Below are 14,661 nucleotides of genomic sequence, written 5' to 3' on the forward strand. Positions count from 1 at the left end.
ACCACTTGGTTAAGCTTACGATAATCCACTGTCATTCTCCAAGATCCATCTGTTTGCTGCACAGGCCAAATCAGAGAGTTGAATGGGGATGTGGTGGGAATTACCACCCCTGCATCTTTCAAGTCCTTGATGGTGGCACTAATCTCTGCAGTCCCTCCAGGGATGCAATATTGGTTTCGATTTACTATTTTTCTAAGTAGACGCAGCTTTAATGGCTTCCATTTGGCCTTTCCCACCATAATAGCCCTCACCCTACCAGTCAGGGAGCCAATGCAGGGATTCTTTCATCCACTAAGTATGTCTATGCCTATTATGCATTCTGGCACTAGGGAAATGACCAAAAGATGAATCCAGGGACCCACTGGACACACTGTAAATCAGACCTGAGCTAAAGCTCTATTAATTACCTGACCTCCATAAGCCCCTACTTTAACCGGGGACCACAGTGACATTTTGGGTCCTCTCAATCAATGTCAGCTCAGAGCCAGTGTTCAGTAGTCCCTGAAATGTCTGATCATTTCCCTTTCCCCAATGCACAACTACCCTCATATAAGTCTGGAGGTCTCCTTGGGGAAGAATGGGAGAAATAGTCACTGCATCAATTGTCAGTAATGTGGGGTCCTTCCACAAGGTGACCCAGTCTCCCCTTCTTTCAAGGGGTTCTGGGTCTGTAAACTGGCTCAAGTCCAAAAATTTATTGACGGGCCATGATTCTCTGTTTTATAATTCAAATTAGCCTTTCGTCCATTCGCTCTAGAAGTTTTCTGTTTATATAATTAAGTAAGAATGCAGTGGGCTTCCTATCAGTTTTACTTCTAGGAACACCATGATTAATTAGCCAATGTCAGAGCTCTACAACAGTCAGACGATTCTGATTGTCACTTTGCCTCTGCTGTCCATTACAGTAGCTATGCCCCTCTTGCCTTTAATGGTTGAGTGCTGCCACTTGGCCCCTGCCACCTTGGGATCCAATTATTCCCATTATATTTAAATTTTATAGTTGAGTGATTGTGGTTCCCACTGTTAGATCTGACATACAGAGAAGAGCAATTACAAGACTCTTCAATGATACAGGTGCTGCCCTCACAAGTCTATTTTGCAAGACATTTGTCAAGGGTATATCTTCTGCAAACTCGCAGCTGGGATGAGTAAGTCTAAAGTGACTAATCCACTCCACCATCCCAATCTCCCTAAGCCTTTGAATCCCTTCCTCTACATTAAACCAAGGAAGATCAGGCATTTCTAGCTGGCTCACAGTGGGCCATCTTTTAATCTGTATTTCAGCTAACCAAGCAAGTAAACTATTAGAACCTTTTTTAACTTCCTGAGCTACAACATTAAATGCAGAGTCCCTACTTAGTGGGCCAAAATCAATAAATTCAGCCTGATCCAACTCTATGCTCCACCATTGTCCCACACCTTTAATATCCATTCCCATGCCTCTTCTCCAGATTTCTGTTTATATAAATTAGAAAACTCAAGCAGTTCTTTTTGAATGTAGCACACCTCCTCATGGGTCACAGTCAACCTCACCTCTAGGGGCCCACCAGGACTTTAGTCTAGTTATAGGTCTAGAAGCAAATAGGGGTGCTGGGGGTTTCTCCTGAGAAGAATCAACATTATTTTGCCTGGCAACTGCTTCAGGGGAGGCCATCACTGTTGCCTCAGGCAGCAGAGGGTTTATCTCCTCAGACAAATGTGGAAAAGCTGATGGCAGCATGTGTCGGGGAGGGGATGTTGCCATTACTGGGGATGGGAAAGCTGTTTCTTCCGGAAAAAAAAGGTCCAACAGAGTTTACAAACTCAGTGTCCCCAGCTTCATCAGTGTCCTCCCACATGTCCCCATTCCAAGTTGCAGGGTCCCTTTCTTTTCCAATCAATGCCCTCACTTTAACAGTAGACACCTGGTGAGGCTGTGCACGCACCTTTCATTGCAGGTCAGCCACTTGAATGATAAGAGCTTGTGTCTGTTTTTCCACAATTTCAGCTCTTTCTCTGTAGGAGATAAGACTCTCGCTCAGGGCAATCTTAGCAGATTTGAGTCTCAGTATCTGCTTCTGAAGCCAGGAGATAGAATCCCTGAGTTCATCATTTTTTTTTTTCATCACATTATCTACTGAACTTAGGAGCAACCAAACCAGCCCCATTATGTTCCTTGATTCTCCACATATGGTCAAAGGTATTATGTATAGAGTCACTAAACACCTTGCCTCTCACAAGCAGTGAATCAGGAGTGTCAAATGCATTTATTTTGCATAACTCTCTAATTAGTTCACACCAAGTATTATCAGCATTCTCCATACTATTAGAAGTAGAGTCCTTACAATTTTGGTGTCTAATCATATGAAGCAGCCAACTACAGAAACCCCAAAACCAACAAAATAACTCCATCCTTAATATTCTGTTCCTCTAGAACCACTCCTGGCACCAAAACCTGTGTTAGTCAGGGTTCTCTGGAGGGACAGAACCAATAGGATAGATATAGATAGATGATTGATGGATAGATAGATGATAGATAGATAGATAGATAGATAGATAGATAGATAGATAGATAGATAGAAAAAGAGGAGTTTACTAAGTTTTAACTTACATGATCACAGCATTCCACAACAGGCTGTCTGAAAGCTTGAGGAGCAAGGAGAGCCAGTCTGAGTCTCAAACCTGAAGAACTTGGAGCTCATGTTTGAGGGCAGGAAGCATCCAGCATGGGAGAAAGATGTAGGCTGGGAGGCTAGGCCAGTCTCACCTTTTCACATTTTCTGCCTGCTTTATATTTGCTAGCAGCTGATTAGATTGTGGTCACCAGATTTAGGGTGGGTCTGTCTTCCCCAGCCCACTGACTCAAATGTTAATCTACTTTGGCAACAGCCTCACAGACATGCCCAGGATCAATACTTTGCATTCTTAAATCCAATCAAGTTGACACTCAGTATTAACCATTACCCTTTTAACTTTGGTATGTTAATCGTAAACTTGGGCATGAAGGGTAGGAAAATCCACCCCCCAAAATATGCCACTTTGGCATAAAAATTATTTTGAACTGAAGCCAATTGAGAAGAAGGAAATACAAGAAAAGCTCTCTGCTCACTCCCTATTTGCCTAAAAGCACTTCATAAATTCACAGAAGTGTCCCTTCTCTCATCTCTACCAGGAAGGACAAAGGCTGATCAACGTAAGGATCAGCAAACATTTATCGAGTACCTATTATGGACCAGGTCCGAGGCAAAGAAGGCCCCAACATATGATAACATGTATAAAGTACCCACTCACAATGCACAATGCAATGTACACACAGATGCTCAGTTAATATTTTGCTGTGCCACTTGGAGGTAATGAGACCATATTCAACCTAATAGTGATGTCAAAACTGCTATCCCCAAATAATTATTATTACATTATTTTATATGATTCCACTATAGAAACATACTCATATTCAAATACTCTACTTAGCTTTACTAAATGTAATAGAGCTGCATAATCTGTGATAATTCATTGTCTGATCAGCATCACATAATTAATGTATTTTGAAGAGAGCTTCTTAGCCTCACTTGCCCTAATAATAAGATATGCAGTTGTTAATAGAAGGGAAATGAAGATCAAAAAGCATCCAATCTACAAAAAGAGCTGTACTTGCTTTACTGCCCTGCCCTTCTTTGCATAATTTCCCTGTATCACATGTTTAGTTTTTCATTTTAATGACTGTGATCTAGTTATTATTTTTGGTAATCACATCCCAGGAGCACTTAAACCATGTTTGAGCTTCACGGTGTGGGCAGACATTTAACTGTTTAGAAGGCTCATGTATGTGTCTCTAAAAATGCCAAAATATGCAGACAAGAAACTATAAAGAAACTGGTTAAACTTTTTTTGGGGGGCATGGTTAGTGTTTTTTTCCTGTAAGTTATTGGGGTACAGGTGGTATTTGGTTACATGACTAAGTTCTTTAGTGTTGATTTGTAAAATTTGGGTACACCCATCACCTGAGCTGTATACACTATACCATATTTGTAGTCTTTTATCTTTCACCCCCTTTCACCCTTCCTCCCACGACCCCATAGTCCATTGCATCATTCTTATGCCTTTGTGTCTTTTTTCGTCCTCATAGCTTAGCTCTTACATATCAGTGAGAACATACAATATTTGGTTTTCCATTCCTGTGTTACTTCACTTAGAATAATAGTCTCTAATCTTATCCAGGTCACTCGAAATGCCGTGAATTCATTCCTTTCTATAGTTGCATAATATTCCATCATTCATATATACCACAGTTTCTTTATCCACTCATTGATTGATGGGCATTTGAATTGGTTCCACGATTTTGCTATTGTGAATTGTGCTGCCATAAACATGCGTGTGCAAGTGTCTTTTTCAAATAATGACTCCTTTTCCTCTGGGTTGATACCTAGTAGTCGGATTGCTGGATCAAATGGTAATTCTACTTTTACTTATTTAAGGAATGTCCACACTGTTTTCCATAGTGGCTGTAATAGTTTACATTCCCACCAGCAGTGTAGAAGTGTTCCCTGTTTACCATATCCACACCAACATCTACTTTTTTTTTATTATTTTATCATGGCCATTCTTGTAGGAGTAAGGGGGTATCACATTGTGGTTTTGATTTGCATTTCCCTGATCATTAGTGATGTTGAGCATTTTTTCACAGGTTTGATGGTCATTCATGCATCTTCTTTTGGGAATTGTCTATTCATGTCCTTAGACCACTTTTTAATGGGATTGTTTGAGTGCTTTTTTACTGATTTGTTTGAGTTCGCTGTAGATTCTGGCTATTAGTCCTTCATCAGATGTATTAGTCTTTCATCAGATAATGAAGATTTTCTCCCACTCTGTGGGTTGTCTGTCTACTCTGCTAACTGTTCCTTTTACCGTGCAAAAGCACTTTAGTTTAATTAGGTCCTAGCTATTTATCTTTGTTTTTATAGCATTTGCTTTTGGGTTCTTGGTCATGAAATCCTTGTCTAAGCCAATGTTTAGATGGGTTTTTCCAATATTATCGTCAATCATTTTTATAGTTTCAGGTCTTAAGTTTAGTCCTTAATCCATCTTGAGTTGATTTTTGTATAAGATGAGAAATGAGGATCCAGTTTCATTCTCCTACATGTGGCTTGCCAATCATTCCAGCACCATTTGTTGAAAAGGGTGTTCTTTCCCCATTGTATGTTTTTTTGTTTGCTTGTTTGTTTTTTGCTTTGTCAGAGATCGGTTAGCCGTCAGTGTTTGGGTTTATTTCTGGGTTCCCTATTCTGTTCCATTGGCCTATGTGCCTATTTTTACAGAAGTACCATGCTGTTTTTGGTGATTATGGCCTTTATAGTATAGTTTGAAATCAGGTAGTGTGATGCCTCAAGATTTGTTCTTTTTGCTTAGTCTTGCTTTGGCTATGTGGGCTGTTTTTTGGTTTCATATGAATTTTAGAATTGTCTTTTCTAATTCTGTGAAGAATGATGGTGATATTTTGATGGGGATTGTATTGAATTTGTAGATTGCTTTTGCCAGTATGGTCATTTTCATAATATTGATTCTACTCATCCATGACCATGGGATATGTTTCCATTTGTTTGTGTCATCTACAATTTCTTTCAGAAGTGTTTTATAGTTTTCTTTGTAGAGGTTTCTCGACTCCTTGGTTAGGTATATTCCTAAATATTTTATTTTATTTTATTTTTGTGGCTATTGTAAAATGAGTTGAGTTCTTGATTTGATTCTCTGGTTGCTTTCAGTGTATAAAAGAGCTACTGATTTGTGTAGATTAATCTTATATCTGGAAACTTTGTTGAATTCTTTTACCAGTTCTAGGAGCTTTCTGGAGGAGTCTAGGGTTTTCAAGGTAAATGATCACATCATCAGCAAACAGTGACAGTTTGACTTCCTCTTTACCAATTTGGATGCCCTTTATTTCTTTCTCTTGTCTGATTGCTCTGGCTAGGAGTTCCAGTACGATGTTGAAGGGGAGTGGTGAGAGTGGGCATCCTTGTTTTATTCCAGTTCTCAGAGCGAATACTTTCAGCTTTTCCCCATTCAGTATTATGTTGGTTGTGGGTTTGTCACAGATGGCTTCTATTACATTAAGGTATGTCCCTTACATGCTGATTTTGCTGAGAGTTTTAATCATAAAGTGATGCTGGATTTTGTCTAATGTTTTTTTCTGCATCTATTGAGACGATCATGTGATTTCTGTTTTTAATTCTGTTTATGTGGTGTATCACATTTACTGACTTGTGTATGTTAAACCACTCCTGCATCCCTGGTATGAAACCCACTTAATCATGGAGAATTATCTTTTTGATATGTTGTTGGATTCGGTTAGGTAGTATTTTGTTAAGAATCTCAGCATCTATGTTCATCAAGGATATCAGTTTCCTTTTTTGTTATGTCCTTTACTGCTTTTGGTATTAGGGTGATGCTGGCTTCATAGAACTAATTAGGGAGGGTTTCTTCTTTCTCTGTCTTGTGGAATAGTGTCAAAAGCATTGGTATCAATTCTTCTTTGAATGTCTGACAGAATTCTGCTGTGAATCCATCTGGTCTTGGACTTTTTTTGTTCATAATTTTTTAATTACCATTTCAATCTCACTGTTTGTTTTTGGTCTGTTCAGGGTATCTAATTCTTCCTTATTTAAGCTACGAGGGTTGTAATTTATCTATCTCTTCTAGGTTTTCTAGTTTATGTGTGTAAAGGTGTTCATAGTAGCCTTGAACGATCTTTTATATTTGAGTAGTGTTAGTTATAATATCTCTTGTTTCATTTTTTGGTGAGTTTATTTGTATTTTCTCTCTTCTTTTCTTGGTTAATCTTGCTAATGGCCTGTCAATTTTATTTATCTTTTCAAAGAGCCAGGTTTTTATTTCATTTATCTTTTGTATTGTTTTTGTTTCAACTTCATTTAGATGTGCTCCGATCTTGGTAATTTCCTTTCTTCTGCTGGGTTTGGGTTTGGTTTGTTCTTGTTTCTCTAGTTCCTTGAGGGATGACCTTAGAATGTCAGTTTGCACTCTTTCAGTCTTTGTGATGTAGGCTTTTAGGGCTATGAACTTTCCTCTTAGCACTGCCTTTGCTTATCTCAGAGGTTTTGGTAGGCTATGTCATTATTGTCATTCAGTTTGAAGTTTTTAATTTCCATCTTGATTTTGTTTTTGACTCAATGCTCATTCAGGAGCAGGATATTTAATTTCCATGTTTTTGAAGGTTCCCTTTGTAGTTGATTTCCACAGGTAGAAGGAAATCTCTAGCTGAACTTTGTAACAATTTAAATAGGGCAAGAAGCCTCCTGGCCAGAACTGGGGGGAAGGTACAAATCTGAAGTGCGGACTCCACAGGCGGGGGAAGAACCAAGCCATTTCACTGTAGTCTGAGAGAGTGCTTGAAATAACTTCAATTTTTTTTTTAATGTATTAAGGCTCATTTTATGGCCTAATATATAGTCTATCTTGGAGAAAGTTCCATGTACTGTTGAATAGAATGTATATGGTGCAGTTGTTGGATAAAATGATCTCTATATATGTTAAGTCCATTTGTTCCAAAGTACCCCTCTGGCTGCCCTCCTGATGGATCCCCGTGGTGCCAGGCAGGAATGGCCTACTTGGGGATGCAGCGAGCTCCCAGGGCCTTTCTGCTGCTTCCTCTACCCCTGTATTTTGCTCAGCTCTCTAAATGGACTCAGCTTCAGATAAAGTCAGAAACTTCTCCTGCAAAAAGACCTACAGTTTCTCCAGTATGGGTGTGTGTTTGGGAGAGGAGGGTATTCCTTTCCCATTTCTGCAGTTGGCACACTCACAGCATTTGGGGTGTCTTCCAGGTCCTGCAGGAGCAGTCCGCTTCGTTCAGAGTGTCTATGGGTCTTCTCGGGATTGCTGGTTTGTTCTCGCAGTTGATCTGGAGCTAAAAGTCATAACATAAGCCTTGGCATGCTGCTCTGTTGGAGCTGCAATCTAGTCCTGCCTCCCATCTGCCATGATGATCCCCCAATCTTTTTTGCATGGTTGTGTTTTATTCTTTGAAGAATGCTTCTAAAACATCACATTAAGTCAAGATGAAAGGTGAAGTTCAAAATCGACAGTTTTTAAAGGATAAGTTATAAGATATGTAATGACTGTTCACTCTACTAAATCTTAAACTGGTTAACATGATTGAATACCCATCAATCCACTGGGCAAATTGGAACATGTGGTAAATACAATTCTTTATCCACACATCAGATTTACCATTATATGCAGGTGAAGGTAGTTGGTAACATCTTATATATAATTATTTCACTTGAAGGTCAATTTATGCAATGATATGGGGGTGTCAGTGTGAAGTGATTGCATAAAATAAGAAACAGGGACTCAAAAGTTCTGGTTCAGCCTACACAACATAGCAAGACCCTGTCTCTTCAAAATTAAAAACAAAAAAATTAACTGGACATTGTGGCATGCACCTGTAGTCTAAGCTACTCAGGAAGCTGGGGTGAGAGGATTGCTTGAGCTCAGGAGGTTGGGGTTGCAGTGAGCATCGCTGATAGCACCAGCCTGGGTGACAGAGCAAGACTCTGTCTCTTAAAAAGAAAAACAACAGCAAAAACAAACAAACAAAAAAAACCAAGTTATGGCTTTAAAAACTTTAGCAGTTTCATCTTCAATTGATCAGGGCCCCAGGTAAAAAATGCCCAACACATGATAACATGTAAATAATGTACCCGCCCACAGTGCTCTTACTGTATGATTTTATATCCCTTTTATAAATGCCATAAGCATCTGGAAATAAGGGAAAAGTGATTTTAAGGATGTTACTATGTGCTCCAGCTTTTTGAAGTTATTAATATATGTTTACATTTTAACACATTTTTCCTATAAACTCATCTTGCTTTCTCAACTGTAGCAATTCTCACAAGAACATGTTGACTCCAGGGCACAAGGCTTCAAATAATTACTGTATTAGAGGAATTGGCACTGCCCTAGAGGACCAGTATACTCTGTGCAGAATCTTTATTTACAAACACTTCTTTATAAAAAGAGAAGTAGGAGGACCAGTTTTTTGATAAACTCTACTCTTGCAAACAAACCCAAGCCACAGGCTATATGGAAAACACAATAGAACAACTCCATGATGAGGCTCTACCACCATCAAAAACAAAAATCCCCCTCCTGGTTCCCATCTCAAACAATACTGAAACAAATATAAGGGGTGAGCACTTTGAATTAAGCATTATTCAGCAGGCACATACTATGCAAGGGAAGGATTGCAGTTAACTATTTAAACTTGGGGACCAGAGATGTTAGCTGAGTGATGAGCATAGCTATCAGTGTTCACAATTAGTCTTTAAAAATTGTTGATCAGAGATTTCAGTGTCTTCAAAGAGATAAATATCTTCTTTGAGGATGTTTAATTTTCAATGTCACTTTCAGGCCTATAAACAGGAACATTTTCTTTCCAGATTTCTACCAAAGAGCTTTAAAAAACCTATAAAATTTTGAGCAAACCATAAAACTTCTCTAAGCCTGTTTCCTATACCTGTGGAATGAATAGAATAACACTTCCATGTGTAGGAAAAGTCTGTTGGCATAGTTGGGTGTCATTCACAATGAAGGCCAGATTACTCACAACAAAGAAGGTCAGGCAAATGGAATGGAAAGCAATGAAGCAGGCCCCAGCCCCGTCCACTAGCAAGGTCTGGTAATTGGCCAGGAAGAGAGGTTTGCATGCAATTGGATCCTGGACCAAAATAGATGTCTTAGTGTTACGTGAAAGGGGTCCTGATCCAGACTCCAAGAGACCACTCTTGAATCTTGCCCAAGAAAGAATTCAGGGCCAGTCCATACAGAAGGTGAAAGCAAGTTTATTAGGAATGTAAAGGAATAAAAGAATGGCTACTCCATAGACAGAGTAGCCCTGAGGGGTCTGGTTGCCCATTTTTATGGTTATTTCTTGATGATATGCTAAATGAGGGGTGTATTATTCATGCTCCCTCTTTTTAGGCCATATAGGGTGACTTCTTGACATTGCCTTGACATTTGTAAACTGTGATGGCACTGGTGGGAGTGTAGCAGTGAGGATCACCAGAGTACACTCTCATCGCCACCTTGGTTTTGGTGGGTTTTAGCTGGCTTCTTTACTGCAACCTGTTTTATCAGCAACGTCTTTCAGACCTGTATCTTGTGCTGACCTTCTGTCTCATCCTGTCATATAGAATGTCTTAACTGTCTGGGAATGCAGCCCAGTAGGTCTCAGCCTCATTTTACACAGCCCCTATTCAAGATGGAGTTGATCTGGTTTGAACGCCTCTGACACTAGGACCTTCAACCCAAGAGCCACATTTTAAAATTGGCAGTTGTGCTCTCAGGCAAGTTGTGATGTACAGAAAAACAAAAGTAACCAGGTTATAGCACTAAGTATTTGCTTCCTAGTCAAATATTGGGAGAAGAAGCTGGATAAGAGTCAATAAGAAGAACAGTTGCTTGGAGGAGAAAATCTCTGACCTGGAGAGGGTGATTAGTCGCAACAGCCTCAGTCAGTGTCCAGATTTACACAGCACCAGCCTTGAACCCAGAATGTAGGCTAAATGCAGATGGACCTAATGAAATTGTCAGTGGGTCTAAATAGAAACATATGTCATTTTCTGTCTTCACTCAATCTCTCCCTCTCTGTTCTCTTCTTTCCTTCTTTTTCTCATTCTTTCTTTCCTTTTTTCCTTCCTTCTTAGCTTTGATGGGGTCCAGGACATGCCACCCCAAAAATAACTGTAGAAGACCAGAATATGCCAGGTATGCCTCTTGGGCACAAGAATTACTTGAGCTGGCTATTTGAGAAACAGCAGACACAGAAGAAGCTCTAAAAAATCACTCTTTTTAAAAAGAAATGTATGTCTATGAAGGAAATCTCCATTTGTAAGGACATCTCTCTCTGTACCAGGAAGAGAAACATGACTAACTCACTAGAGACTCTTAGTCAATGAAGAAGGCACCCATTTAAATCTGCATAACAAGACTTACCCTTGTTTTACAGTGCATTTCGTGCTTCAGAGATCAATGGGATTTAAGATGTCTAAGACAACTCTTTGGGATCTACTCTAGATATCTACTCATTTCTCTGGGTTATCTCCCATGTATATAGGATGTATACATGTTATTAAATTTCTGATGTTTTTTCTGTTATTAATCTTTTTCTTTCTGGGAGTCCCAGATGAGAACTCATGAAAAGTGAAGAGAAAATGATTTTTCCTCCCCTACACCTTCTTTTCTTCCTTCCTTCCTTCCTTTCTTCCCTATATATTCGCTGGAGTTCAGAGGAAGCGCACAGCTGCTTCAGGCAACTGACTGATACGTATCTGTTTTACAAGAGGAAATGTCTTGGGGGCTGGTGTAGAGGCATGCACAGTGACATGTGGGTGGATATCTAAAATTCTATAAACCAGAGTAAAATAAAAGGCTCTGTGAGGCCGTCTACCTAAATACTGAAAATAAGCAATAAACTGCCTCAACGCGGGTAAAGGGAATTCAAATTCATTTACAGCAGTTGGATAGATGATACGAGCAGAAACAGAACACAACGAATTTAGAGCTCACTTCAATAATTGTGGAGATTTTACTACATCGGTTCTTACAGTGAGCTTATCTGCTTTTTACAGATGTGGGACTTAAAGAAATTTGATAAACTTCCTTTCTAGGCTGTATGTTAAAGAAAAGGATATTTCTTTTACAACAGGCAAAGTATGAAAAAGAATATTCAAATGTTGTATACATATATATAGATGTGTGTGCATGTGTGTGTGTCTGTGTATCTTGTAAATATATTCTCATCCTTATTCTGAGTTTATCTTAGGAGAGAGCTGCCGCATAGCTTAGCCACACCTCTCACACTTGGCTCCATTACTATTTTCTTGTTAAATATTTATTGTTTTAAGGAGGAGGGAATTTGCATATAATGCTGCAAGAAGGAGCCAATTGGTGAGTGGCATTGTCCTCAGGGACAAATGAGCTTCCCCAGTGACTTGCAGAAAGATGTTTCAGCTGTTAAGGGGAAATCCAAGCTCTGTAAAATATTTTGAAGAGGTTTATTCCGAGCTAGTATGAGTGACCATGGCCCAGGAAACAGTCTCAAGAGGTCCTGAGAAAGTAAGCCCATGGCAGTCAGACTACAGTTTGGTTTTATGCATTTTAGGGAAGCAAGAGCAATGGCAAAGGCATAAATCAATACATGGAAGGTAAACATTTGTTCAGCCTGGAAAGGCAAGATATCTTGAAGCAGGGGGCTTACAGGTTATAGGTAGATTCTGCAATTCTTTAATTTGCTTTTGGATAAAGGAGTGAAGCTTTGTCTAAACTTAGACTCTAAAGACTTGAAGTCAGTACAAAGGACTGCTTAAGAGAAAAGGGGGTCTCCTATCTGCCATGTGATGCTACAGCACAGGTTGGAAAGTAAGCCACATTATACCAGGTTAATTTCTAAAAGTCAGATTTTATGGTTTGTAGAGGGTGACTTAACCCTTGCCTTCTATGGCTTTAAGTCTTATTTATAATTTGGTATTTTATTGCCACAAAGAGTCTGTCCTGAAACTTTTATAATCTCTATTTTGACATTAATGTTGGTCAGTTATGTCTAAACTTCAAAAGAGAGGCTATATAATGAGGCATGTACAACCCGCCTTCCTGTCATGGCCAAGAATTTAGTTTTCCAGGCCTCTCCCTGCCAAGAAGAAATCCATTCAGTTGGCTGTGGGGCTTGGGGTTTTATTTTTAGTTTACATAACCCAGAATTGTAGCTACCTTTTAGTAACTTAACTGCAGGTGAGTTCACAGTAACTTATGAACTAAACCTAGGAGTTTATGAAACAAGCCCTTGAAAATGTTGTACAGCTCCATGGGACCCAGTCCCGTGCTATCTGCTGATGTGTCTGAGACATGCTCCTAGCTACCAGGATTTATGGGTCTCAAACTTTCTGACAGGCAGAATGAGAGAGGCAGAGGGGAGTGAACTATGTGGATCCCACCAGGTCCTGACTGTCATTTATCAAAATCTTGAAACTACACAGGTGATGAAATCAGAGCTCTTGTTTGTAAGGAAGACTGAAGATCACAGGTAAGAGAGGAGACTGACAGCTTCAGCTTCTCTTAAGTGCTCACACCAGGTAAATCTGGCTACATGACTAATTTTATGCAGAACAGAACTCATTGATCCAGTATAAAAGAAATTTCCATGCAGAGTTACAGAAACTGAATGCCACATTTCTAAGCAAAGCACCCTTCCTTAGGCACCGTGGATTAGCCTTTCCATGCTAACAGGCATGGATGGAGACAATTTCTTCAGCAGTCCCATAGTGTATTGAAAATTCAATACAATAATTTCCCAACACACACACACACTTACATACGCACTCACTCACATTCCTCTGGGCATTTGATGACTATTTCAGAAGATGATATAAATAACAGCAGCCCCTACCACAAATGTATCAGGACCTTGGCATACATTACCTCTTATATTCTCATGATGACAAGAGTGTGAGACATTGTAATCACCCCCATTTCTCAGATAGGAAACCTGAGGCTTAAGGTCAAAATCACACAGCAGCAAGAGGTGAAGCCAATATTAGGAGAAGGTCTACACTGATGCAAGATTTTTCTCAGCCCCTTTGCCAGACTCACAGTATGGATGGCCATGCTACTAAGCTCACCACACTCAGCCCCCTGCAGGAGGGAGCATGTGAGCAAGTGAGAGCAGGATCCGGCCAGCCCCTCTGAGCACTAACACAGGAGCAAGCTCTGTGCAGGGCTTGCGGCCAGACCAGGCATGTCACCTCATGGGGAACGTGGTGGCACCCAGGCAAGGCTGCCCACAACCCCAAAGCCCCAGAGGGGGTGTTAGTGTGCCAGTTAGCTCTTTTAGTTTCACCATCCACAGCCCAATGGACAGTGGTGTGTTAGCAGTTCAGTGGGCCCGTGGCCCCATCAATAGGGTGGCTGCCCTCCATCAGCAAGGGAAAAGGGCCAGTGTGACAGCCTTTCTGAGTACCCGCACACAGTGGGTCCTGAGCTCTTGTCCAACATTCAAGAAGAATGAGGTCACACTGACAAATTGAAGGACAGTGACGGAGGATAATTTTATTGAGTGATGAAAACAGCCCCCAGCAGAGAGGGGAGCTGGAAAGGGAATGGGAAGGGCAGGTCATCTTCCCCAAAGTCAGGAGGTCTCTTCCTTGAAGTCAGGCCTCTCTGTCTAACAACTGAGTCTGGGGTCTTTATAGGCCCAGGATGGGGGTGGCATGGGCTATAGGTAGTATTGGAAAATGCAAAATCTGATTAGTTAAAAGGCATTATTCAGAAAGAATCAATCAGGAGAGAGTAAGCAAACAGGAATAGAAGTTCTCACTCTGGGCCACGGGTTTTAGTCTGTTTTTGGCTTGAAAGTGGAATTTCACCAGGGACCCACCACTGTCTGCCTAGGATTTCTCTGCCTCCTGCCTCTATTAATATGATGTGTGCTTCCAACTGCTATCCTCTCCAGGTTGCCTAATATGCATGGTAAGGATACCTTTAATTTTGCCAAAGAAGACATTAACATAGCTACCATGTAGGTTATTCCAACCTGCCTACATCCAATTCAATAGATTAATCAAACTAGAAGAAAAGCAAAACTAAGAAAAACTTTTATGGAAACCATAAGAATTG

The 14,661-nt window shown here is 40.2% G+C and overlaps 1 long non-coding RNA gene across 1 annotated transcript in view; it reads right to left on the reverse strand.

The window, feature by feature from the left end:
• The window catches only part of LOC110740867, a 50,145-nt gene that overhangs the window by 21,649 nt on the left and 13,835 nt on the right, over positions 1 to 14,661 (reverse strand). The window contains exon 2 of the long non-coding RNA XR_002516087.2: positions 7,794 to 7,897. This is a non-coding gene — a long non-coding RNA (uncharacterized LOC110740867). The remainder of the gene's footprint in view (positions 1 to 7,793; positions 7,898 to 14,661) is intronic.

Source organism: Papio anubis, chromosome 10, assembly GCF_008728515.1.
Source record: "Papio anubis isolate 15944 chromosome 10, Panubis1.0, whole genome shotgun sequence".
Taxonomy (NCBI): Eukaryota; Metazoa; Chordata; class Mammalia; order Primates; family Cercopithecidae; genus Papio; species Papio anubis.